The 25,198-nt window shown below is 51.2% G+C and overlaps 1 protein-coding gene across 15 annotated transcripts in view; it reads left to right on the top strand.

Annotated features, from left to right (window-relative positions):
• The window catches only part of PLEKHA6 (pleckstrin homology domain containing A6), a 111,365-nt gene that overhangs the window by 39,282 nt on the left and 46,885 nt on the right, over positions 1–25,198 (top strand). Inside the window, exon 1 of one of the 15 annotated variants that reach the window (XM_042924685.1) lies at positions 16,899–17,159. The exons of the other annotated variants lie outside the window; for them this stretch is intronic. The gene's annotated coding sequence lies outside the window, so the exon portion shown is untranslated. Of the gene's footprint in view, positions 1–16,898; positions 17,160–25,198 lie in introns of those variants that run through there. 15 annotated transcript variants of the gene reach the window in all.

The raw sequence follows: 25,198 nt of genomic DNA, 5'->3' as shown, positions 1-25,198 counted from the left end.
TCTACTGGGAAGCAAATTTTCTTTTCATTCTTCTTTCATTTATTTCCTTTTTCTCTACTAACAAATAAGAATGCCCCATGACTGTCCATCTCCCTTGGGGATCTCCCATCAAAAACTTCTGACTTCTAGAATGTGAATATTTCCTCACTTGAAGGCAGGGGGGCTACAGAGGGAGCTTAGGGACACGGGTCTGTACTGAAAATATACTTCCAGGGGACTAATGCCCCGAGAGCCAGGCTTGCTTTCTGCAGGCACTTGGAAGCACCCCCAGGAAAGCTAACTCTAAGTCCTGTAGCTGTCCTTGTGGTGAGAAGGTGTAACCAGTATGGGTCCCAGCATGGTCTCCGTGTGGAATTAGCGTGAACTGGCCTAAGGAGACCAAAGCTGTGAGAGACAAGTGCTGGGAGCATGTTCTTCTCCGTGTCTCGGAATTGGGCAGGTTGGAGGCTGATGCCTGGGGGCAGGGGGGCTTGGCATTGATTGGCGGGTGGCGAGTAAGGCTGGGCTGCGTGCGGGTCTGCGTTCCCAGGCTTTGCATGGTGTTTCTCAGTGACCGGGAGCAGAGACCAGATCCCTACCTCCTACGGGAGCTGGTGGGCGGGCAGCCTGCCCTGGCCGCTGAGACCTGTCTGTACAGTCATGCCCAGTGGGCAGCACATGCTGTGTGGTAGGGTCCGGAGGGCTGGTGGGTGGACCAGACCCGTGACACTGGCAAGAGACTGGAGGTGGCTTTTGAAAAGCAGATTTAAGGTGATGAGATAAGCATGAGAAGCAGACTGTGGCCGCGTGAGCCGGAGGCAGAATGTGGAGTGGACAGAAAAGGAGTCAGGAAAGGGGACCAGGGAGTCCTAAGCTCTGGTACCTTCCAAAGCTGCAGCCAGCCAAGGGACCTCAACTCTCAGTATAGGTGTAACCTCAAAGAGGTGAGAGAACCAGGGTTTGTCTACTGGCTTCTGAATACAATGAGAAAGATGGATGAGAGGCAATGTGGACAGGGCAAAGGACAGTAAAAACACATTTCCAACAAGGACATTGTGTAGGACGGCCGAACCTGGCATGCAATCACGCAGCTATTTGTTCGGCAATATCATTAATGGGTTGTACAGTCTGATTATTTTTGAAACTCTGGGCATTTAACAAATTATTTTTCATTTACCTCACCATCTACTTCCGAAGAGAATTCCAGTGTCTTTGTATATCTGACAGCTGGCGTGATGTGCAGTTCTGGCCAACGGGTAACAACAGCCCTTCCCTTTTACCGGAGCTTTCTGGTGTGGGCGCGCCTTTGCAGATAACTCTGCCACTCTGGCCCAATGCAGCAGATGTTTACCGATCCCTTTCCTCTCCCGGGTACCCTGTTGGATATTGAGGTACAGATGTGGATAAGACCTGTTCTGTCCCCGAGAATCTCACTGTCTAACAGCAGCCCCACTAGGAAGACAGAGAGAATATCATGCCCACCATATAGATAAGGAAACCAGAACCAAAATGTGCCAGAGGACTCATGGTTAGTAGGCAGATGGCCAAGGACAAAGATCAAGATCCAGCTCCTAATCCAGGGCCTTTTTTTAATATTTTCCCTCTACACCACGAGCTGCATCCCCTTCCCTGTCCTCGCCAGCCCCCAGGCCATCCCCATCAGCATAATGAGCGAGAAGCAATAATCTGCAGAAGGCGGAGTGGAAAAACTGCTCCCTGGAAGGGAGTCAGTCCTCTCCGGGCTCCTAATTGTGCCACCGAAATGGCATCGGCGGGTCCGTGTCTGTGTCACGTTGCCGATTCGCTGCCCTTTACCGCTCACCGGAGGCCGCCTTCACATCTCGGATAATTCTTGACTTGGGAAGATTGTCTTCTTCCCTCCTCTCCCTGGCTTGTCTCCGCAGGCGAGGGGACTGTAGAATTCAGGGGCTCACAGAAACCTGGGAGGCCGCACGCAGGGGTAGACGCTCACTGAACACTGGGTGTGTACCACTGCGGCCGGCATTTGTTCTTGTCTTTGTAACTGGCCTGGTTGCTGATTTCCCCCGTCTGCCCCATTCGTCTGGCCCAGGTTTCCTGGAAGGGTCCAGATCCCCAAAGCTGAGGATCTTTCTCCTCATTTCCAGGCTTAAGCGAAAAGGGACGTAGAGCGGTCATCTGGCCCAGTGATTATCCATTTTTGGTCGGTGATGGAGTTTTCACCAGTCTGAGGTGAAATGGAGAGAAACAAGGAAAACCCTGATCCGATTTTTTTTCCCTTGAAACAAAATGCATTCAGTTCAAAGGTCTTCTTTTGGGGGCAGAAGATGCGCTCCAATATTTATGCTGGGGTTATGGCTTTTTTATTCTTTTCATGCGCTGGTGGTGAGAGTAGATGGTACTTGGGCTTTCAAAATGTCCTTATTTGGCAAAATAAAAAGTTGGCAGCCTCATAGGGGTTCCTTAAATTTCAGTTTTTGAAATGTAACTGGTACACGAAATCCAAAAATCTTACCTCCAGGCAGGACTTTCTCCAAACAGATGAGAATCTCCCTGATAACAGCTCCTTTGGGCAGATTCCTGAAAACCCAGACTCTGGTCTTGTCACCACTGTCCTTTCCCTGTGGGCCCTTGGATCATGATAGACTCACACTGAGTCTTGGTTTTCTCATTTTTAAAAAGTGTTTCTTGATTTTGAGAGAGAGAGAGAGAGCACATGCGTGAGCGGGGGAGACAGGGGAGAGAGAGAGAGAGAGAAAGAGGAGAGAGAATCTCAAGCGGGCTTCGAGGTGCCAGTGCAGAGCCTGACACGGGGCTCGATCCCACAGAACCGCGAGATCATGACCAGAGTCGAAATCAAGATTCGAACACTTAGCCGACTGAGTCCCCCAGGCGCCCCAGTTTTCTCATTTTTAAAAGTTGTGGGAGGTTCTTCCCTCCTGGACGAGGCCGCTCACTGGCAAAGGAATGTGCCCTAGAGACTCTCCCTTCTCTGAGGGGCTCCAAGATCAGGCTTTGCCAGTTCTTATGCCTGCAGTTATCTTTTGGAAATGTTGGAAATTACCTTCTATCCTTGGAAGAGAGAGAGAGAGAGAGAGAGGGCGTTTGTGGATTGGATTAGGGGAACGGCATGGGGTATATTTTATATCTGGGGTCTTGGTGTCCAGCGTTAGTCATTTGGAAACCCCCCCTTGAGATGGGCAGGAGCTAAGGGCATTTAAAAATCTTGCTATCGGTTTTTGAGATAGCAGATCTTTCTTGAACTCTCAAGAATATCAGCTGGAGCTTTCCGAAATCTGTAGGCTCCTGGAAGCCTTAGAATGTCTGGGTCTTCCCTTCTGAGGAGTCGAGCCTGAAATAGCAACAAATATGTGGGAATCCCCGGACAGCCCGGCCGCCAGACTGAGACACGGGCTGGCTGTGCACGCGTGTACAGACCTGCAGAGGAGAAAGTGTTAAAGGGGACACCAGTTTGAAATCCCCCTGCACACTGCACTAGATGCTCTCTTTGGGATTTATTCTAGGACCCTTCTCCTGAGGACAGATGCCAAGGAGCTCCTCCGTTAGGAGAGAATTTTCTGATTTTCCCCCATTTTCGTGTTCTGAAACAAGAGCCCTCCTCGCCCGGGAAAGCAGCTGAGGTTTGACTCAGGTTGTTCTATTTGGGGGAGTGGGTAGCACCCCCTCACCTCAAGTTTGCCTGGGGCTGAGGGGGAAGTGGCACAAACTAGTGAAACAACAACAACAACAACAACAACAACAACAGAAACCATAGGTTCTGACCTGGAAGACCAAGCCCAAGTGTGTGAAATTCTTCTCTCCAAAAGGTTGCTGGATAGTGAGGGGTCGGTAGAGCAGCACAGGCCTTAAGAACAGCACTGTGGAGGGGTGCCTGGCTGGCTCAGTGGGTAGAGCATGAGGCTCTTGGCTGTGAGTTCGAGCCCCACGTTGGACATAGAGGGTTTTTTTTTTTTTTAATTTTTTAAACTTGAAAAAAGAACGGCGCTATGGAAAAGCACACGGCTGTGACTGATGACAGACACCGCAGACCTATTCAAAGTAGCCGAAGCAGGAGAGAGACAAGAGGGTAAAAGGATCCAAGAGGTGCAAATTCAAGATCTCTGCCCCCTGAGGAGCTTCTGGAGGGTAGAGCCCTCCACAGTCCACCTGGTGTCTCTACCTGGGCGTGGGGCAAGCTCATGACGGCGACACGGCAACGGTTCTCTCAGCGCATCTCTGGTCACCAGCGATGGGGGCTTTCCCCGAGGTGGCTTTAATGAAGATTTTGTATTAAACGTTGGACAAGTCTGGGACACGGAGTCAGGGTGTACAGCCACATTCTTAGAGATCAGCATCTCATCCGAGATGTTCAAGCCAAAGGGCGAGCTTGGCTTTTTCTGACTATGAAGGTCAACAAGAACGTGACTGGCACCTTAAAGACGTCCCCGCCCTTGTCACGGCGAGACTATGAAAAGCAATCTCTGGACTCCAAGGCCACCTTTTTCTTCATGACTGCATGATCTTGGGCAACTCAGTCCCTCTCTGGGCCTCCTGAGTCCTCATCTGTAAAATGAGGGAGGTGAAGTTGATTGCCACGCTTCCGTTCTCCATTTGACTGACAACAGGGCCTTTCCCGGAACTTCGGGTAGACCTGTGGCTCCAGGAGGAGTAGAGTCTGCTTCCTCTTCCGGCGTTGCGGGTCTGTGTCCAGCAAATACATGTCTGTTGGGAAAGGGTCTGTTGGCTCGAGGCGGCAGGCTGAGACAGGTGTCCTGAGGACAGCAGATCCAGAGTCAGAATGGAGAGGCCCGCCTGGATGACCGTGCCTCGGCATGGCCCAAGTCCTTAATAATCATCCGTAAGTCCCAGAAATGTACAGCCAGAGCCAAGAGATCTAGAAGAGCCATTGCCCAGCATAGCTCACAGTTACTGGCCAGGTCTAGCTTCCCATTTTAAAAGCCTCCTGGGGCCTTGAAACAGCATCAGGAGAAACACGCCAAACCTGTTCCGCTGTGTGTTTGCTTCTCGCCCCAGAGCGTCCCATCTTCACGATCTTTCTTACACGCGGTATCTTTCCCTTTCTTCAGCCCAGTTCTCCACAAACTCTGGCCCCCTCCATCCCCAGTGGTCCCCGAGGCTTAGTCACTTATTCCCCCGGGAGTGCCTTTAGGGACTGGGTAGCGCACGTGAAGCTGGGGGGTGGTGGTAGGGTGGAAAGAAGAGCCCAATGAGGTGGGAAGTTGGGAGGCATGCTTGGAATATTCGGGCATGTCTATACCTGAAGCCTAAGCAGATAACAGCAACACACGGCCTGTGCCAGCTCTGTTCAGGTGGAAAGGCCGCAGATTCTTATGGGTTGACAGGCTGGTCTTTGGATCCTCTCCCCTGCCCCATGCCAACGTGTGTTCCGGGGAGCTGGCTGCAGGCTGCAGGAACCCAGGGACCCAGGAGAGATCCAGATTGTGACAAGGCAAGTGTTTTGAATGGTTGTCAACATCTTTAGCCTAAATAACTCTGGTGGCTCTCCTGAAACCCCCGTCTTCAAGGGGCTGGAGGACCAGTATAGACAGTTCCACAGTTAGTCATCTGAAACCCCAGGGCCTGTGCATTTCAGAACAGTAACATGATGCACATACTGTGTGTTACATCAAGCCTCCAGCAGGGTCTGGAACAGCTCCAAAATCAAACATATTAATATTTCTGCAGCCAGGCTTATCTAAAGAGTCACAGAACCGGGATAAACAAAGCCTCTGAAGAGTCTCATGCGAGTTCAGGTCATGCTTTGCTGCTAACTAGGTTCAGGTTAAGTTGGGGTCTGCCATCCGTTGAGTTAGGAAAAAATGTTCAATTTTCAGATGTTTGTGGATTTGGAGATGCTGTTAAGGCATTGTGGTTCTGTCCTGCCTTGTATAATCCTATCGGGTGGAATTAGCATTCTCATTTTACAGAGAATGAAGCTAGGGCTCAGATGATCAATAAGTTGCCTAACGCCTTTCAGCCAATAAGGGTGATTCCAGCCCAGGACTGTCCACCTCCAGAGCCAGGCTTTGTCCTCCAAGGTATGGCACACTTCGCCGCTCCAGCAGTGAGGGAAAGAGAGTGGAGGGTGGGGGTGGGAGCTCTGACTTTGGCATTGTACCCAATTAGGGAGGTGCTTTCTGCACATCTGATAGGGATCATTTATTGGCTTGTTCTTATTTATACATTGACTCGTGGGATCCCAGTAGGCGAAAAGCTCGGAAGAGAGGAAGCTAAAGTTCAGTCAACTTTATGGCTTACAAGAAGAATCCAGCTGGCTTCATGGGGGCTGAGAGAGCCAAGAACAAATGGGGTCAAGTTGGGTTTAGTGAGAGAAGCATCATCTGCAGTGGACACAACCCCCGTGCAGAACCAGTGGAATGCACATTGCTTCCTGCTTCCCCACCCATTGCCTGGCTGTGGAAGTCTTCTTGCCTTGAGTAGGGACTGGTCTTACGAGAAGGACTCTCTGGAAGGATCACAAAGCCCCAGTAAGGGCGAGAGTGATGCGCAGCTTGAAATAAGAATTCGATTAGGGGGTCTCACTGGTCTTCATTAGTGATGTGAAAAAAGGTCAAAGCAAGTGCTAATGTAATCTGCTGAAGATACAGCATGTGCTTTTAACGCTTCATTGGAAAGATGGACGTTGGTCTGTTGTGGGAGCAGTGGCATAGATAATCTCCCTCCCTCGACCTTCTGTGTGTTGTCAGATGACAACTGCCATTCCTGGGCCACCTCTAGGTCAGGCAAGGGCCGAACTCTCGAAGTCTAGGCACACGGGTGTCCACGGTGTTCCTGTGTGGTCAGGAGCCTGCTGTCAGGGGACTCTGCTCTGGGAGGAGAGCGGCTATGCTGTGCCCTTCACTAGGAAGATACCCATTAGGAAGGGTGGTAGGTCCGTTGCCATAGGAACGAGGAACATCTGCTCCAGCCCAGTAGAGAACAGATGGGGGAAAAATATTCTTAAAGGGACCATTAGCTCATGGAATTGGTGCCAGGGAAGTAGTTTAGAAGACCTGAGGGGCAGACCGGTCCCCTTGGACTCAGAGAACTGTGAGGCTCAGAGGTAGCAGAAGACCCACAGTTGCTTTGGAAAGTTCAGGAGAAAGAAGACAAGATGATTTTTTTTTTCTCCCCTGAATCGTGGCTGTCCTCTGAGAACATGTCTCAAAGCCACATCAGCTTGTTGGCCCGGAGCTCCCCGACTCCCTCTGTCAGCTGCGGTCACCTGCCACCTTCCTTAGGGATCTGAGCTTGCCTCTGTGGTTGCCGGCTCCCTCTTAAACATCCCAGAAGCTTTTCTAAGCTGAGTAGTAGCAAACTTAGACTCGTCTTCTCTGACCCTTACCTTCCTCCTTGCCCTCTCTGCCAGCCTGGTCTCTGGGCTGGCCCGGGGCCTCCCAGCCCGGTTGTCTGCCGCCCTTGGGCCCGGCTCTCAACCCTTTCCTTTCTTCCTCTGCTTCTCTTCCTTTTCTCCTCATACCAGCCATGTGTGCAGAGTCAGTGAGACGTTGGGTCTTCCAGAAGGCATCTTGTTCCTCTTGCTGGTATTAATTAGGACTTCTGAGCGCACACTACTGAAGCCACTCACAGCATCTTCGGCCCCAGAGGGGATTTTATTGTAAGGGTCAGAGAAACGGCTGGGTCACAGGAACCAACTAGAAGCAAGAAGCCAAATGCCACAAGTATGATGTCTTGCCGCTCTCCCTGTGCTGGCTTCAGTCTTTGGTCTCACTGCAGACAGGCTACTCAGCTTCCTGGGCAGTCTACGGGGTCCAGAAGGTGGCCTCCAGTGGCTCCCTCGTGTACCTGGAGGTCACCTGGAGGAGGTCTCGGATCTCTTTTCTCTCTCAATCCCAGTTCCCATCCCCGAGGAGGGTTTTGGTTGGGTTGAGACCAGGTGGCTACCCCCTGTAACCAAGAGAGTGGCGTCAGGTTTAGGGACATGGTTGTTACCACTGTAACTATGTGGGTATTGGGGTCGGGGCAGTTTCTAGAAAGGGTGGGTGCTTCCTAGTACATGTTAGCCCTTCATGGGCCTCCAAGCCTAGAGGAGTCTGGCTTGAAGACTTTATACGCCCCCGACCTCTCCCGTTCGGCTCTTTTCCTGCCTGATCATGGGGACGGGTAGGGGCCTAGTCGGTGGCTAGACTGCAGTGTCACTGCCACTCCCTGTGAGTGGAAAAGGCACAGAACCTGAACCTAGAAGGCCATTCAGGCCCCTGCCTTACCCATAGGTAACACTCTGTCTTTTTAGTGAAGTCCTTTATGAAAAGATTTTATTGTTCCATCAGACACTAGGGCATCAACATCTAAAAGCCTCACAGTTGGAAAGCCCATTACTGTTTCTAAGTTCAGTTATTAATAACGTAATTGGATCCATTGTCCCACATTCCATCTTGGGCTCGCGAGGAAGACCGATGCCCACCATCTTGTTTAGGTTAGGATTGAATCCGTGACGATGAAATCACCCTCTGGTATGAGAGAATGGGAATTTGGGCCAGGGTGTCTGGGATTGGGAACCATTTCCGGCTGGCTGCTGCCCTTTATCCAAACAAACCTCAGAGAAGAGACAAACCGTACGGGGGTCAGATCGTATACTCTCTTCATGGTGCTACCCCCCTTTTTCTTTATGCCCTCCTTCATACCTTCCTCCGCCAAACCGCTCCCCTCCATCAGCTGTAATGGCAGAAACGGCACAGAAGCACTGGGGCTGGAAGGAGCAGGGGGGAGGCAGGCCCCATCTGGCTCTGCGCCGTGAGGGGCGTGTGGGAGAGAGGAGTGGAGAACTGAGCACTTCCCTCCTGGAGCCTGGGAGGTGGGGTATCTCTGAGTAAAGCAGAGGGAGGGCCTGCAGGGGCCCAGGAGCTGGGCTATTTCTGTAACACAGAACACATCTGCAGCCAGCCACAGGAGAAGGTCAAAGTCTGGGCGCAGGGCTGGAATGCAGGGGGCCAGGCGTCAGGGAGAGCCTCGGTTTCACCCCTTCTGGCAGCTTGGAGGGTGCCTGCAATGCCTTTTGGGAAAGGTGGGGCTCCTGGGATAGGGAGGAACTCAGCCCCTGATGGTGATGGTTGAGGGTGTAGTGCATTGGAGGGGGGGGGCTGGGGCGTGGCACAAAATCCAAATACCTATTGCGCAGAGGCGGGGAGGAATTTAATTCCAAGGCGTGGGGGCACTGACTAATTCGGGCTGTCTACCACGAAGCAAAATCAGGTCAGCAAAGCATGGGTGTGAAGGGAAAGCGAAATAGTGCCGAGGCAGGGGCAGGAAGGTTCCAACAAGCACAGGTGAGTCTGTCCGCTCAGAGATGCGGACAGGTGTGGGGGCGAGCTTACTGCCCCCCATGGCGTGAGCCACGCAGTTTGGTTCCAGGCCCCCTCCAAGAACCCATCTGTATTTGTATTTGTATTTGTAGTCTTTTTCTTAATGAGGACCCCTCAGGTTGCAGAAGCTTCCGGCCCCACAAAATCTGGCTCTGCCCCCTGTATCCCCATCACCAAGATACACTCACCTGCGCCAGTCCCTTGCTGCCACTTCGCACAGCCCTGTCCCCTAGACATACACCCCCTGGTGTCTCCCTTGCTTCACTCGCATCCCCACACAAGTCCTGTGTGCCTTGTGGCTTCTCGGGTATCTGCTTATAGTTAGAAAGTTGCCCTGTTCCAGCTCTGCCCTTGTCACAGAAGGACCGTCTTGGCTCAACCTGACTGCTGTTGACTTTTGGCCACCCTGCCGTTGGCCTTCCTCTCTTCAGCACCTTAGATGAATGATCTGTCAGTCCATGTCCTTCATGTGCTGTGGGTCCTCCCTAGCTGAGTCCAAACGTCTACACTGGGGCTAGGGGTCCTGATGGGAAATTAGCCCGAGAGAGGGGCTTTCTCGAAGAACCTAAAGTGCTCAGGTCTCCGTGGTCTCTCTGGTCCCTCTTGTTCACTCTCTGGGCAAGGTGATTCCCTGTTTCCTATCCCGTGGGCCCCAAGGGGCAAGGCCTTGTCCACATTATACCGCTGGAGGGGTACGGTGCAAACACTAGAACTTGGGGCTCCTCAGTTGACTCCTGCCCAGTGATGTAGCCCCTGGCATTGACTTGCTTTTTAACTTCCAAGTTCGATATGACCCAGGAAAAAATATGCACCTTCCAGTTCAAAGTACATCAGGCCAAACCTCCCTCCCATTTGAGATTCTCAGATGTTGATTATTCTGGATCCTCAGGGTAGGGGGACAGGTGACCGCTGCAGATGATCCCTTGTTCTGAGGTGCGTAGTGCCTTAAAGACATTACAACCAGATTTAGGAATGGCTAAGTGCCATCTTGAGGAATAATTTCTGTTTTTTTTTAATGTTTATTTATTTATTTTAATTTTTTAACCTTTATTTATTATTGAGAGACAGAAAGACAGAGCATGAGCAGGGGAGGGGCAGAGAGAGGGGGAGACACAGAATCCGAAGCAGGCTCCAGGTTCTGGGCTGTCAGCACAGAGCCCAATGCGGGGCTCGAACTCACAAATCTTGAGATCATGACCTGAGCCGAAGTCAGACGCTTAACCAACCGAGCCACCCAGGCACCCCGATTTATTTTTTTGAGAGAGAGACGGAGAGATAGAGACACAGAGTGCAAGGGGGGAGGGGCAGAGAGAGGGGGAGACACAGAATCCGAAGCAGGCTTCAGGCTCCTAGCTGTCAGCACAGAGCCCGACGTGGGGCTCGAACCCACGGACCATGAGATCATGACCTGAGCCGAAGTCAGACGCTTAACCAACCGAGCCACCCAGGCGCCCCTTGATGAATAGCTTCTTTAGGAGCAATTATTAACCATCCATTTCTATGTATCAAAGTGCTAAGGGGCTTTATGGTCAAAATCAGGCCATTGCTTCCTATGAGTGAACAGTCCAGGGCACAGGCGCAGATAAGAATGATTACTTGCATTTACTGAACATTTACTAAGTGCCAGGACCTCTCTTAAATTTTCTACTTGGATAATCTCATTTAATCCTATGACAAACCCAGGAGGTAGGTGCATATATTACCCCTTTTTACAGATGGGGGAGTGAAAGCACAGAGAGGTTGAGTCACTCCCCCAAAGCTCCTTAGTTGGTAACTGGTGGAGCCAGGATTGGAGCTGGGGCAGTCTGACTCCGGAGCCAAAAATCTCAAGACCAATGCAGATTCAACTCAGTAAAAATAAACTAAAGGATTAGTTTGTAGGATGATGCATGAGAAGGGAATTTCAAGTTGCACAACTTACATGAAGTGGGAAGAGAGCCGGCTTTGGACTGTGTCCTGGGCTATGGTCCCAACTCTCCTACCTCCTAACCCTGTAGCTTCGGGCTACCTACCTGACCTCTCAGGTTCCTCCTCCCTAGGCTGGATCTCAGCACCTATCAGAATTTGCTAGCGTCATGGCGTCATGGCACGGATAGGTGTTAATTTCCTTTTCTTTTCTGTGCCGGTTGTCAAGTCTTCCTGGGGAGGGTGAGGAGGATTGGGGAATTCAAAATTAATTCTTGTTTCGGGAGGAAAATGTCCAGCCGGTTCTCCAATACCCGATCTTTTGGACAAGACTTTCTGCCAACCCCATTTCCTACTGTTCCCTCTTGGGACTGCCTAGAATGGGAGGAGAGAGACTAGAGAAAGAGGGGCGTGGGCTTCCCTCCAGCCCTTCTTTCTGCATCATCGTTTTTTGGTTTTTTTTTTTTTTCCTTTTTCAAAACAAGGATATTCTCTTGCATAACCATGGCACAAATGAACAGATTTCGGAAATGTCACGTTGATGCAGGACTAGTACCTAATAAACAATCCGTATTTAAATTTTATCAGTTGCCCTAATCATTAGAATCCAATCCAGGACCATGCCTCTTTATTCCCCTTTACTCTAGAAGAAGTCCTCAGCCTTTTTCTGTTATTCATGCCTTGAGGTGTTTCGAAGAGCGCAGGACCCTCCCTAGCCCTTTCTGGGCCTTGTCCAGTCTTCCCAGCTCCCTCCCATGCCCCCCTAGCCTCATCCTTGAGCAGGTCTGAATGAGGTAAGGGATGTGAGTTCCCTCGTAGGGACAACACTTAAGGGGTGCCAAAAAACTCAATTATCCAGAGCAATATTTTTATGTATTTATTTTTTTTACTGTTTTTTCTTGTTTATTTATTTTGAGAGAGAGAGAGCACAGGTAGGGGAGGGGCAGAGAGAGACAAAGAGAGAGAAACTCCCAAGCAGGCTCAGTGCTGTCAGAGCAGAGCCTGATGCAGGATTCCATCGCAGTGAACCGTAAGATCAGACCTGAGCCACAATCAAGAGTCGACCGCTCAATCGACTGAGCCACCCCTGTGCCCCCCACCCCGCCAACCGAGAGCAATATTTTTAAAAACTCAAAATTAGTGCCAAAATTTCATAAAGAACGAAATATCAGCAGTTTAAGTAAAGACGGGACCTATAGCAGTGCCCCTGTAAGCCATGCTGGAGCCTCAGACAAGAGGGAAATTCAGTAATACCGATCTGGGTTTTATTTAAAATATGTCATTTATCATGGGTTGTTTTTTTTTTTTTTTTGCATTTTTATTTTGAAAAATATTCCATTAAGAAAATAGTATCAATCTTGATTACTGAGTTCTTGGATGCCCCTTACATGTCGTGTCCCCATGCCCTGCACGGTTAGGTCTCCTCCCTTCCAGCATCCTGTCCTGGGAACAAGGGGAGAGAGAGGTGGGGCTCCCAGCCAGCCACTGTTCTTGTGCCCTGGCCAGAGTGCTGGAGGAGGGAGGGTGGGGCAGGGAGAGAAGAGGAGGGAGAGGAGGGGTACAGAGGCCTGGAGCCCAGCCGGGTTGCTGGCCTGGAGCCCTCTAACAGCTTCCAGCTGCTTCCACACCCACCAGACTTCCTGCCTTGGGAGTGGCTTTGGTTGTCATCCTCCCGCTTCTCATCAAATGTGTGATCAAATTAGATCCTTGATCCTCTCGTCTCTAACAGTCTCCTCACTCTTAACACTGCATGGTTCCCGTTAGTTGATCCTATTCTGACCCTAGATCTGCCCCTGTTTTCATCCACCCTGGGAGCCCCTTCTGGATCAGTCACCAGAACATCCACCCAGGGCAGGGTGAGCACCGGATGCTGGTCCATGGTCCACAGTCGGAGGCAGTCACCCCCGCTGGGGACAGATCTTGTGGCAACAGGAAAGAGCTCTGAACCGAGATTGAAAGACCCCATCAGGGTTTAGCCTCCCCTCCCATACGGCAGGTGGGTTATCTCGGCCAAGACTCTATCTCCTTGAACTTCAGGGTTTTTGTTAAAATGAGGGGTGATAATATTTCTGCCTGCCTCATGGGGCCATGAAAGAACCAAATGAGATAAGGATAAGAGTGCTTTGGGGATCATAAAGGGTTATACTTAATATTTTCCCTTCTGTTATAAGATAATCCTTCATTTTTATAAAGACCGTATTCAGATCTGCCACATTTTTGACCTGAATCCATGCGAGGTATTCAGGCCGATTCAGGGCCCATGCTCATCCCTGGCTTGAACCGGCATTTCTGTCAGACTAAGTCACCAGGCAAAGCTGGAACCCCAGCCTGTCCCCCCGACCACCCCTTGCCCACATCCATCACAGTGTAAACATAATGGGTGGGACCCAGGCGGAGCTGTTGTGTTGTTTTGTCTTGTACTGATGTTTCAAACGAAAGTTTTTCTACTTTACTGAGGTACAATTAACTGAAGGTAAACTGCATATATTTAAAGGGTAACATCTGATGGGTTTTGTGAAACTACGACCACGATTAACATAATGTCCCCGGACGTGTGGCTCTCCAGTGTCTTCCTGCCTCTTTGAAATCCTGCCATCTACCCCACTCCCCCTCAAACTTTCATCTGCTTTCTGTCACTATAGATTAGTTTGCATTTTAAAATTTCTTATAATGGAGTCATACAGTATACATTTTCCACCTTGGGGGCATCTGACTTCTTTCACTCGGCATAATTATTTTGAGATGCACCCGTAATAATTCATTTCTTCCTATTGTCAAGGCATAGCCCATTGTATGGGTGTAGCACATACATTGTATTCACCTGTCCGTGGACATTTGGGGTTTTTTGCAGCCTGGGGCTCTGACAAGCTGCTATGAACATTTGTGCACAAGTCTTTGTGTGGACACATGCTTTCGCTTCTTTTGGGTAAATACCTAGGAATCAGTGGGTTGTAAGATAACCACATGTTTAACTTATTAAAAAACTGCCAAACTTTCCCAAAGCGGAGGTACCCTTTATATCCTCATCAGCAGTGGATGAGTTCCATTCCCCTACAGTCTTGTCAACACTTGGTATGATTAGTCTTAATTTTAGCTATTCTAGTGGGTGTGTACCATTATTTCATTGTGCATTCAATTTGCCTGTCCCTAATGACTAATGATGTTGAGCATCTTTTCGTGTACTTGATTTGACATTGTATATCTTCTTTGGTGGAGTCTTTTGCCCATATTTTTTGTGGTGGTGGTGGTGGTGGTGTTTGCCATCTTAATATTTAGCGGCAAGAGTTCTCTATCTATTCTGGATAAAGATCTTACGTCTGGTACATGTTTTGCAAATGTTTCCTCCCTGTTTATGGCTTGCCGTTTCCTTTTTGTAACCGCATCTTTTGAAGAGTGGTTTTTCATTTTGGTGACGTTCAATTTCTTGATGATTTCTTGATGAAGTTGGTGAATTTTGTGTCCTATTTAAGACATTTGCCAAACCGAAAATCACTGAAGATTTTTCTCCTATGGTCTCTCCTAGCAATCTTACAGTTGTGGCTCTTACATTTAGATCTTGATTCCTTTTCGGTTAATTTTTTTACGGTAGGGTCAGGGGGCTTGTTTTCGTTTGCCTTAGGTGTAGGGATCTCTGTTTTTTTCCAGCAGCCTGTAGTAAGAAGGCTGTCATTCCCTCATTGAGTTGCCTTTACACCGTTGTGGCAAACCAATTGACCATATATGCATAGATTATTCCTGGATTCTCTATTCTGTCCCATTGATCTATACATATATCTTTATGCCAATACCACATTGTCTTGATTACTGTAGATTTACAATGAGTCTTGAAGTCAGAGAGTCTAAGGCTTCTAACTTTGTACTTCTTTTTGAAAGTTTTTTAGTTATTACAGGTCCCTTGATTTCTATATGCATTTCAGAATCAGCTTGTCAGTGTTTACAAAGGATCGTGTTGAATCTGTAGAAAAATATGGGGAGAATTGATACCTTAACGATATGGAATCTTCCAATCCATGCAAACAATATATGTCTCCTTTTATTTACATTTGGTTTAATTTCTCTCAGCAGTGTTTTATAATTTTTAGTATATAGGTCTTTCACATCTTTTGCCAAAGGTATTTCTTAATATTTCACACTTTTAATTCTACTGTAAATAGCGTTTTTAAAATTTCAATTTTCAGGTTAGTAGCTAGAGGTACAACTGATTTTACTATATTGACGGTGTATCCTGAGCCTCTCCCCCTCCCCCCCCCCCCCCCCCCCCCCCCGCTTTTAAAAACTCAATAACAGAACTGGGGCCTGGAAATACTGAGGTGCAGGGCCTTTGCATGATATGATAAGCATTTAAAGTGGTATGTAACAACGTTAGCATCTTTCCCTGTTTTAAGTCAATAAGTCATTCCAGTAGCAGCCCCACAGCCTGCCGTGGCTGTAAAGGGAATGCCAAGAGGGGGTGGGGTGGTGAATCTGACCCTCCACAGGCTGTGCTTCCCTAGATTTCTGAGGGTATTCTTAAGGTCCGACTAGATGGAAATATAGTGCAGCCCCTTTAAGAGACTAGGGCCAACCAGCCATCAGGCCACTGGGAAGGCAGCCTGGGAGATAAGATAAGGCCCCCGGGCTGGTTTAAGCCAGGGTCCTGGGCCACAGTGGCTGGGCTTACTGGTAGACAAACAGGAACCAGGGGTGATAAGGAGGAGGTGCCAGCTGCTAGACCCAGGCTGGCAAGGCCTGGAGCAGCCAGCTCCCTCACTGGGCCCTGAAAGGAGAAGTGGGTATTCATTGTGGGCGTGCAGGGGGAGGGCACTTGCATTCCCCTGTGTATGCTATATATTTATGATCATGTTTTTAACACTCTAATAGAGTATACTTAAAGGCCTTACACGTAGTACATGTTCGATAAATCCGTTTGCTGAGCTCTCTATGTTCTCTCTGCTGCTAGCTTTAAGCTCTAGTAAGATGCTCTGATATAAGGTTTTGAGACTACCTGGTTTCTTGCTCAAACTAGAAAAATCCCGGCAAGGACTTACTCTGAAAAGCCCGGAGCTGCTCATTTGCACATATCTGCATAGATTTGCATGTGTCCTACATGTGGATACTTTTATGCTGGATTTAGATTTCCCCAAATCAGAAGCCTATTTTTAAAGGGATAAAGAGGGGATTTGTCTCCACTCATGCCTGCCCACCTTTCAGCTGCATCCTCCAAAGATGCAAAAAAAAAAAAAAAAAAAAAGAACCCAAAACAAAACAATTTCTGCAACTTTCAAATATAAAGAAGACCACCTATAGCTGCACAGTTTAAGTAGAGACGAGCAATCCTTTGCCGGTCAAGAAGTTTCCTTTCTTGGTTTCTGTTACAGTTCCTGCTAAGACTCTCCAAACTCCTGAGCGAGGCAGGGGATTATTAAGGCAACGAAGCCCTCTCGCTAAACAGCCAGGAGCTGAAATGCTCAGAAGCCTTCAAGGATTGTGCCCCGTACATGGACAGAGAAGCTAGAGACGCTTCCATCCACCTGAGACCACCTTCCCACTGCTTCCCGTCCCAGGGCTCGGGATGCGAGGGACTACCTTTGTCTGTTCTCCCTCCTCCAGGAATAAATAAAAATATCATCCCCTCCCCCAGATCCCGGCTCCTCTATTGGCCTGCTAGGCAAATATTTCATAATGTGGGCTCATCCAATTGGGCACCACGCCAGAGCCAAGCGCCTCAGGTTGGAGTGTGCTCCAATCAGGCGGGGCAGCCTGGGTGGGACTAGAGGGCTCCCGCTCTCCGCTCTCCACATGGGAGGCCGGCATTACTCAGGTGGATGACATCAAGGTGGGAGTTGGGCTGGCCCAGGGCTGGGAAGAGAGGACAGGGCTGTCCATCAGTCAGCCGGAGGCAACCCAGCGCTGAAGGGGTTAAGGCCAGTCAGCATGTGTGGCTGTTAATGATTGCTACCCACCAGGGACCTGGTGAGTATTAAAGGAAACCTTTTCCCTATTCCTGAGTGTGAAAGGAGTCGGGACGAGCAAGCAGAGGCCGGCGAGTGAGTGGTGAGAGTGGTGATCTGTCCCCGTGTGTTTGCCTGGGTGGCTCTGGACCAGGTAAGGGAGCGCTGGATACACCCAGTCCGTCAGCTAGAACGGGCTTTTGTTACAGCCGGATACAAATTCTCAGCTTGGGGCCAGATTTCAGTATCAGGCTATTTCTTACAAGGGAATGTTGAGGGTTGCTTTCATCCAAGGGGGTGAACTACTTGGCACAGGAGCTGGAGATACAAACCATTGTCTGTCCTGATGCGGAACAATGGTTTTGTGTGTGGCCACCCTGTACATAAAGCTGGCTGGCTGCGTCCTCCCTCTCTGAGCCATTGTCTCCAGAGAGGGGCTTGGGAGCCCCGGGCAGAAGCGCCCCCGGCCTGCCCTCTCGCGGGCTGATTTCCTGGGAGCAGGCAGGAGGGAAGGCAGAGAGGCCCCACCAAAGAGGCTGGGATTGCTGTGGCTTGTCCTTCCATCTTTTTTTACTTAGTCAGGTGTGGAGAGGAAGAAGGTAGGACAGAACGGCGGGGGGGGGGGGGGGGGGGGGGGGGGGCGGCAGTGCAGAGAGCTTGCAGTGGGCCTGGAGTGCGACTCTCATGAAGAAGACAAAGTTTGTCATTTGGGAGCCAGACAAATCCAGAAAAAAAAAGAGGACCAATCTTTTGGGTTCGGGTGTCTCTCGTTCCCTTTCTCTCAACTTCAGGTCCCTCCTTCCCTCAGCTTCCAAAACATTTGTGCTCTTTGACCCAGGCACCGTCTCCAGATAAGTCAGACTCCTGCAGGGAATGTGGACCAGAGTTCTGGGTTTTGTTGGAGGGGGCAGGTGGACTGTTTTCAGCTGATGGGGGGTGTGTGTGTGTGTGTGTGTGTGTGTGTGTGTGTGTGTGTGTATGCTCAGCACGCGTGTGTACTCATGTGTGCACATGTGACAAAAAATGAAAGCCTGATCTTTCTCCAAAGCAGAAATGTTGACTCCCCCACCCTGCTGCCCCGCTGTCCCCACCTCCCTTAGCCAGGAGCTCTTTTGTAGCCGTGCCACTTTCTTGGGACGAAAAAGGTTGGAGGGCATAATGCTGATGTTAGGTGGCCCTGAAGGGGACTGTTGGGTAGGAACGGAGCACTCCCTGTGCCATCTTGAAGGCAGATTTGAGAGATAAGGCAAACCCAAGCCCCTGGTGGCTTTCAGCTGGGCGCTTCAGCTGCCGGGCTGCCCACAGGCAAACAGAAACCAGGCACAAGAAAGGGGAGGGGCCGGGCCCTGGACCCAGCAGGGCAAGAGCAAAAGCCAAGTTTCTGGGCATGTGAGCCAAGAAAGGTGGGGGGGGGGGGGGGGGAGTAGGGATGGGAGGAGCGGGGCCACTTGTTGTGCTCTGCCCTGTATTAAGAGAGCGAGCCGCAGAGGGGATCGGCCGCCTTCCGCCCTCACAGTCCCAGGGGAAGTGGCACGGAGGGCCTGGCACCCCCAGGCTGGGTGGACTTCCTGGGCATACAGCCTGTGCAGTGGGCCCCTCAGGCTCAGCAAGGCCTGGTTTAATGCTCTGCTGTTGCCATCCTGACATTCTTAATCTTCGAACAAGGGGCCCCGCGTTTTTATTTTGCACCAGGCCCTGGGAATTCCGTAGGCTGTGCCGTCCCCGGGCCCAGCCGGGAGTTGCAACAGCAGCACAGTGGCTCACACGCTCTGACAGGTGCAGGCAGCCGCACCTGTTACTCTGGTGTCACTTACCCGGACTGGCTCCTGTCCTGACCGGCACCAGTACAGCATCCTTCTCCCTTTCCTCCTCTCCACTCCCCTCCCGAGAGCATTCTGTTCCTTCTTGTTGCAGCTTCCCTGCCTCGTCTTCCTTCAAGGCTATTGCATGGCAGGCGGGGGCGGGGGGAACAGGGGTGGGGACAGTGGTCCCCTCTTTCTGTCTCCCTCTTCCCTTCCCTCTGCAGGCCCCCTCTTTTCCTTGGCTGGGGTCTAGGCCTGGGAGTGCCTCTCCCGTTCCTCTGAGATCTTCCTCCCCTGTCTCGGCCTGGGTTATCAATGAACGCACTCTGGCACCCGCTTCAAGTGCTGTTTGTTTAGGGACAGATTGTTTCCCTGTGACTACCACAGGCTCCAGGTCTGGGTGGTAGGGTGGGATGGGGGAGGCGCAGGGAAGGAGGACTTCTAAGCCCCCTGTCCTTGGTGGCCACTCCTCTATCTTTTCCCTGTGTGCCTGCTCTTCCTGTTCTAAACCAAAGGACCCTGCAGATCACCTCTTTCCTCCTCCTCCCTCTGGTCTCTGCCAGAAGTTGGCCAATCCAAGAAGGAAAAGGAAGGCAGGGGAGGACCGGGCTCCCCCATTCTTTCCCCCTTACCACCTCTCCTCTCTGCACAGAGTGAGCTGCTGTGTAACCTTTCCCCAGTGCCTCCCCCAAGCCTGCCCCCAACAGGCTGTCGGTAACAATATTCCCCATCTTGGAGGGGAATCTCTTAATGTATATGCTTTAAAAAGTGATGGATTCTCCAAATCAATTCTGATGCGACTTTGAAATGTATCAAACTCTGGTGGTGGTGGCAGATTTCCCCTGCTTCTTGCTGTAGCTGAGGACTAGCAGGGCACCTGTACTCCCTGAGGACCCTGAGCCCAGAGCAGCTGGTGTGGAAGTGCATGTTCCAGAGAATCAAAAAATATTAGAACTGGAAGGTGGCTTGCAGAGACTCTGGCCCCGTGCTGTCCAGATAGACTGCTGCACGATGATAGAGTGCGCCATGGCTGTCTGTCCCGTGTGGTCGCCTCTGGCGACTGTGACCGTTGAGCCACACGGTGAGATGTGGCTAGCATGACGAGGAACTGGCATTTTAATTTTATTTCATCTTAATTAATTCCAGCGTAAATAGTCCCATATGACTAATGGCTACTAAACTGGACGGCACAGCTTTAGAATAATGCTACTTGTTTTATGCGATCCCTTTAATTTATTAATGGTTATAACTTCAGCAATTGCCGAGGAATTATTATGTGCTTCCAACATGTGATCTTGTTTAACTTAACATCTCTGGTGTCACTCTGTTACAGATGGGGAAACCACTGCCCTCACCCTTTTCCGTAAGGATAACCCACACGCTCTCCATTCTTTGACTCTATGCGACAGCCTTCTTCAATAGTTCTCTAAGTCCTTTCCTTTCTAGATCTCACTTCTCCTCTCTGGGATAGCAGGGGGAGCACTCTACAGCTGTCTTCAGTCCACAGAGGGGGAAGACGGCAATGACCTTCCCCAGGTACAGCCATTTTCTGGCCCGTTCCACTGGTGGCCTGTGTTCCCAGGATCACTTTGGATCCTCCCTACAGCAGACAGCAATCTGGGGAGATGCCTCTGCCCTCAGAGCCCTTGGCAAGCTCCCCAGGCACATGGGAAGTTCCAGACTCCTCACTCCCAGCAGAAGGAGGTGTTCAGAATGTCCCACAATCCATCTGTGTCCCCCAGTCTAGGAGAGATGAGCAGCTGAGCCCTCCCTGGGGGGAGGGGCCGGCTTGGCTCCCCCAGGGCAGGTGAGGGGTGATGCTAACACTAAAGCTTTGCTGCCATCCGCCTGCCTCTGCCCCCCCTTGCTCCATGCACCTCCCTGAGATGAGGGCTCCTCCCCCCCAGAAGCAATTGTCCAGGCCCCTGCTCTCTGCTCCCATTGATTTACTGCTCTCCTCTCCCCCAGACAAAGCCCCCGCTTCATAGACTCTTATCAGCTTGGGCTGGCCAGTTGGGAGGGGGGAGGAGAGGAGGGGGCCCCGGAGCATATGGAACCTGCCTTCACATCCCCCAGCGAGAGGGACCGGAAGCTGAGCCCTCCCGCCTCTCTCACTCACAGTTCCATCTCCCGAAGTGCGATGGCACACGTCCACTCCTCCCACTGCCTCTGCAACCACGGCCATCACCCATTCTGTTCCTACTGCGTGTGAGGTGCTGGCCAACAGCAACCGAGAAGGCCCAGGCGGTAAGCAGTTTGCATGCGGCCGCCCTTCCGCATCTCCGCACCTAGGCAGGTGTCGCCGGACTAACATTCATGGGTACCCCCCCCGCCCCTGCTCCATGTCACACACAGTCCCCAGACCTATGGCCCACGGGCTTACAAGTAAGAGGGTTTGTGTCTTTTATCCCCGCGTTCTCGCAGCCAGCCTGGTGGAGCAGGTGTCTCCCCTCTGAATCATGAAGCTTTGTCCCTCTTCTTTCCTGGAGACAAAAAAGGCTCAGATTGGACAAAGAACAGGAACTTTGTCTTCTCTCTCCAGTCACTAGGGTTGGGACAACGGACCTCAGCTTCCCTGACTCTGATGTGGGCCTTGCCTTCCTCCAGATGCAAAGCCCAGACCACATGAGCTTAATTTATCCCCTTTGTTCTGACCCCCTTCATCTGTGTTGTGTACTGAACAAGGCCTACTTATTACCATTGGTTCATTTTTTTAATTATTATTCTTTTTTAATTTTATTTTTTTTAATTTACATCCAAATTAGTTAGCATATGGTGCGACAATGATTTCAGGAGTAGATTCCTTAGTGCCCCTTCCCCACTTAGCCCATCCCCCCTCCCACACCCCCTCCAGTAACCGTCTGCTCCATATTTAACAGTCTCTTCTGTTTTGTCCCCCTCCTTGTTTTTATATCATTTTTGTCTCCCTTCCCTTATGTTCATCTGTTTTGTCTCTTAAAGTCCTCATGTGAGTGGAGTCATATGATGTTTGTCTTTCTCTGACTGACCACTTTCACTTAGCATAATACCCTCCAGTTCCATCCGCGTCGTTGCAAACGGCAAGATTTCATTCTTTTTGATTGCCGCGTAATACTCCATTGTATATATATACCACATCGTCTTTATCCGTTCATCCATCGATGGACATTTGGGCTCTTTCCATACTTTGGCTGTTGTCGATAGTGCTGCTATCAACATGGGGGTGCATGTGTCCCTTTGAAACAGCACGCCTGTATCCCGTGGTTAAATGCCTAGTAGTGCAATTGCTGGGTCGTAGGGTAGTTCTCTTTTTAGTTTTTTGAGGAACCTCCGTACTGTTTTCCAGAGTGGCTGCACCGTTGGTTCATTGTTGACACAAGGAAGCTGAGGCACAGGACGACTTGACCCTCCCCAGTTGCTGGATTGATAACTGAGAAGGCATTTGTAGCCTTGGAGGGTGTGGAAGGAGGGACATTAGTCTGGTTGCATTGTTCTCTGAACACTTACTCTGTCGAATGCTTTCCCTTGGGGTGAGGTGGGGTGGGACTGTTGTCTGGGACACCAGACCCAAATCTGCTGAGCTAGGAATGAAGAGAGCTGGTTCCAGTGACCTTCTGGAGGCTCGGAAGCGGACAGCTGGGCCGCCTCAGCTTCTGAAAGGTTGGGGTTTTGGGATTTAGCTCAGAGCCGGGGTGGGGGGGGTGGGGATGGGGGGGGGGGGAGACAGTAATTAATTAGTATCCTGCCCCTTTATCTCGTGGGACTCTTGCTGACTGTCAGGAGAAGGCGGCTTGGAGGCTGAGGGAGGAGACTGGGGCCTTCCCCCTGCTCCCATCAGGCTTCACCACTCAGGAAAGGCTGTGAGGAGGGAAGGTGGAGCCAGAATGACAGTCCTTCCTAAATTTCCTTTCCCTTCAGCAGGGAACAAAACCAAAGCGTGAGGGCAAGGAAGGTGAGGAGCCCCAGGGAGCTGCGTTGCCCCAGTTCTCCCAAGTTGGGTCAGGCGTGGGGTGGAAAAGCGGGAAAGGCCCCTCTCGTCCTGCGTCCTGCACATCACAACTTCTGGGCCCAGAATCCCGATCTTGACGTTTGCAAGGGCCATTGGTGTTCTGACAGTTAAGGAATGGCGACTTCAGGAATGACGTTCAGTAATTCATCAACCAGAAAGGGCAGGGGCCTGGAGTCCTGTGGTTCCCCCCCTCCCCCGTGGTGTCTTTGGATCTCTCGGGGGGGGGGGGGGGGGGGGGGTAGGCACCGGTGGGGAGGTGAGGAGGGGGCGCTCAAGAGGCTCAGTGGAGGTGCTCTTTACTGACCAATAAGGGAGAATTTCAACGTTTTCATAACATAGCGTGGCTGTGCTGAATATCCACCCCGGTTATCTTCATTTTTCAGAAGATGAATGGAATCACATAAAGTAAAATCGTCATCGTCGTCGCCGTCATCATCAGTTTGAAGATAAGATAATCCAAGCTGGGGCACAAGATCAGAGTGAACACTCCCCGCAAACTTCCCCTCCCTGAGATATCCGCCGCTCCCCGCCGCACACACGCACACACGCGCACACGCGCGTGCACGCTACAAACAGTGACCGGGACTAAAGAGCCCGCGAGAGCGCAACCCTTACCCTGCCGTCTGGGGCTTCTTTCCAGCCCAGGGCAGGGGCTCGGAGATAGTGAGGCGAGACCCCAGGAAGGACACAGTGGGGAAGGGAGGAAACCTGACTCTGGCCCCCTGATTTGTGATTTCCCCTCCATTGGCTACTAAGCCAGTTCATCTGCTTTCTATCTGAGGTAGGGGCCGAGCTCCGGTGAACATCCCCCAGCATTCCACAACCGGTCATAGTCAGGGAAATGTGTTTTGGCCCTTTGGGGTGGGGATGGGGGCTGTGAGGAGAGGCAGAGTTGAGCAGGAAAGGGGGCGGCCCGAGTCTTACCTTTTAGCCGCTCAGCCCAGTGGCCTAGCATTTCAGGACATTCCAAGCTTGCTTGGCAGAGGACGCCCTATTCCTGCCCTTTTGGAAATGACTGTGGCCTGGGAGGAAGGATGGTGCAAGGACAGAGAGGAGAGAACGAGTACCAGTGTGATGCTGGCAGCTGGGTCCCCGGAGCCCGCAGAGCTGGTATTTTGCTCTGCAGGCAGCAAGCACGTGGAGAAGAGACAGTGCCGTGCCGAGGTACTCCTTGCCACCTGCAGATCCCCAGGAGGGCCACCGGGGCCTGACCTCCTTTGGCTTCTTTGTGTGGCAGCAATAGGCCGGAGGACAGAGGGACTTTGGTGGGGAGAAGTTGGCTAGGGCAGCGTATTTTTCCCGAGGAATGATCGGGAGAGCTTCAATGGTCAGGCACACCAGCGCTGTTGGAACTGTAAACCGAGCTGGTTTTAATTGGGACAGAATGCCGGAGAAGATAAAGCTGCTCAAAAATAATGATGAGACATGGTGGGGGGGAGGTGGGGAGCTGCAGCCAAACCTCTCCCTACCTTCCTCCCTCCCCCCCGCCCTCCGGCAGCAGCCGTCCCAGGAGTGTGGATGGCCTCGCTTAGAATTTGCTAGCTGGGGAAAAGAAGGAAGTGGGAGGGATGGGCCACAGGCAGCACCCCCCGCTTCCCCCACCCCTCACCCCATGTCCTCTCTCCATATAATGAGCTGTGATGCCAGAAGCCAAAGTGCTCTCTGGATGGGGAAGCCTAGCCAGGGCTAATTCTCTGTCAGCAGATTCTCGGGAGCTATGGAAATGAGGCAGCTTGGTATAGGGCAGATAACCAGGAGGGGCCCAGAGGGTGGAAGGCGTTGAGTGTATTTTTCTAGTTGTTCAATATTTATCACGGTGGGAGCTCTGGGCGTCCAACCTGTGTGTGTGTGTGTGTGTGTGTGTGTGTGTGTGTGTGTGTGCGCGCGCGCGCACGCACGTGTGCGTGCACGTGTGCAACCATGCATGCCTACAAAGGGTCGCGGAGACTGGGGTTGAATTTGCTGCCTTTGACCGTGTAGTGCCAGTAGCCCTCTAGACAGATGCCGATGCTTGGGGAGGATATTTGGAGACAGATCAGTACTGGGTTATCTTTGTAGCAAGGCTGTCACCAGGACCTGGAGACTGAGGGCGCCTCAGGAAGCAGGAAAGCCCTAACTAGGAAGGAGAGGCGGATGCCCGGCCTCTGCTTGTTGTAATTTACTGGTATTGGCACTTCTGGAAAGCCAGCCCCCGCCCCACACACGTAGCCTTCTTAAACCTGAATGGTATGTTTTTCCTTTTCTAGCTCCGGCACCTGGCATGTTTCTTGA

Source organism: Panthera leo, chromosome F3 (assembly GCF_018350215.1).
Source record: "Panthera leo isolate Ple1 chromosome F3, P.leo_Ple1_pat1.1, whole genome shotgun sequence".
In the NCBI taxonomy this organism is placed as follows: domain Eukaryota; kingdom Metazoa; phylum Chordata; class Mammalia; order Carnivora; family Felidae; genus Panthera; species Panthera leo.
Note: the sequence above shows the minus strand (reverse complement) of the source record. Positions and strands in the feature narration are given on the sequence as shown.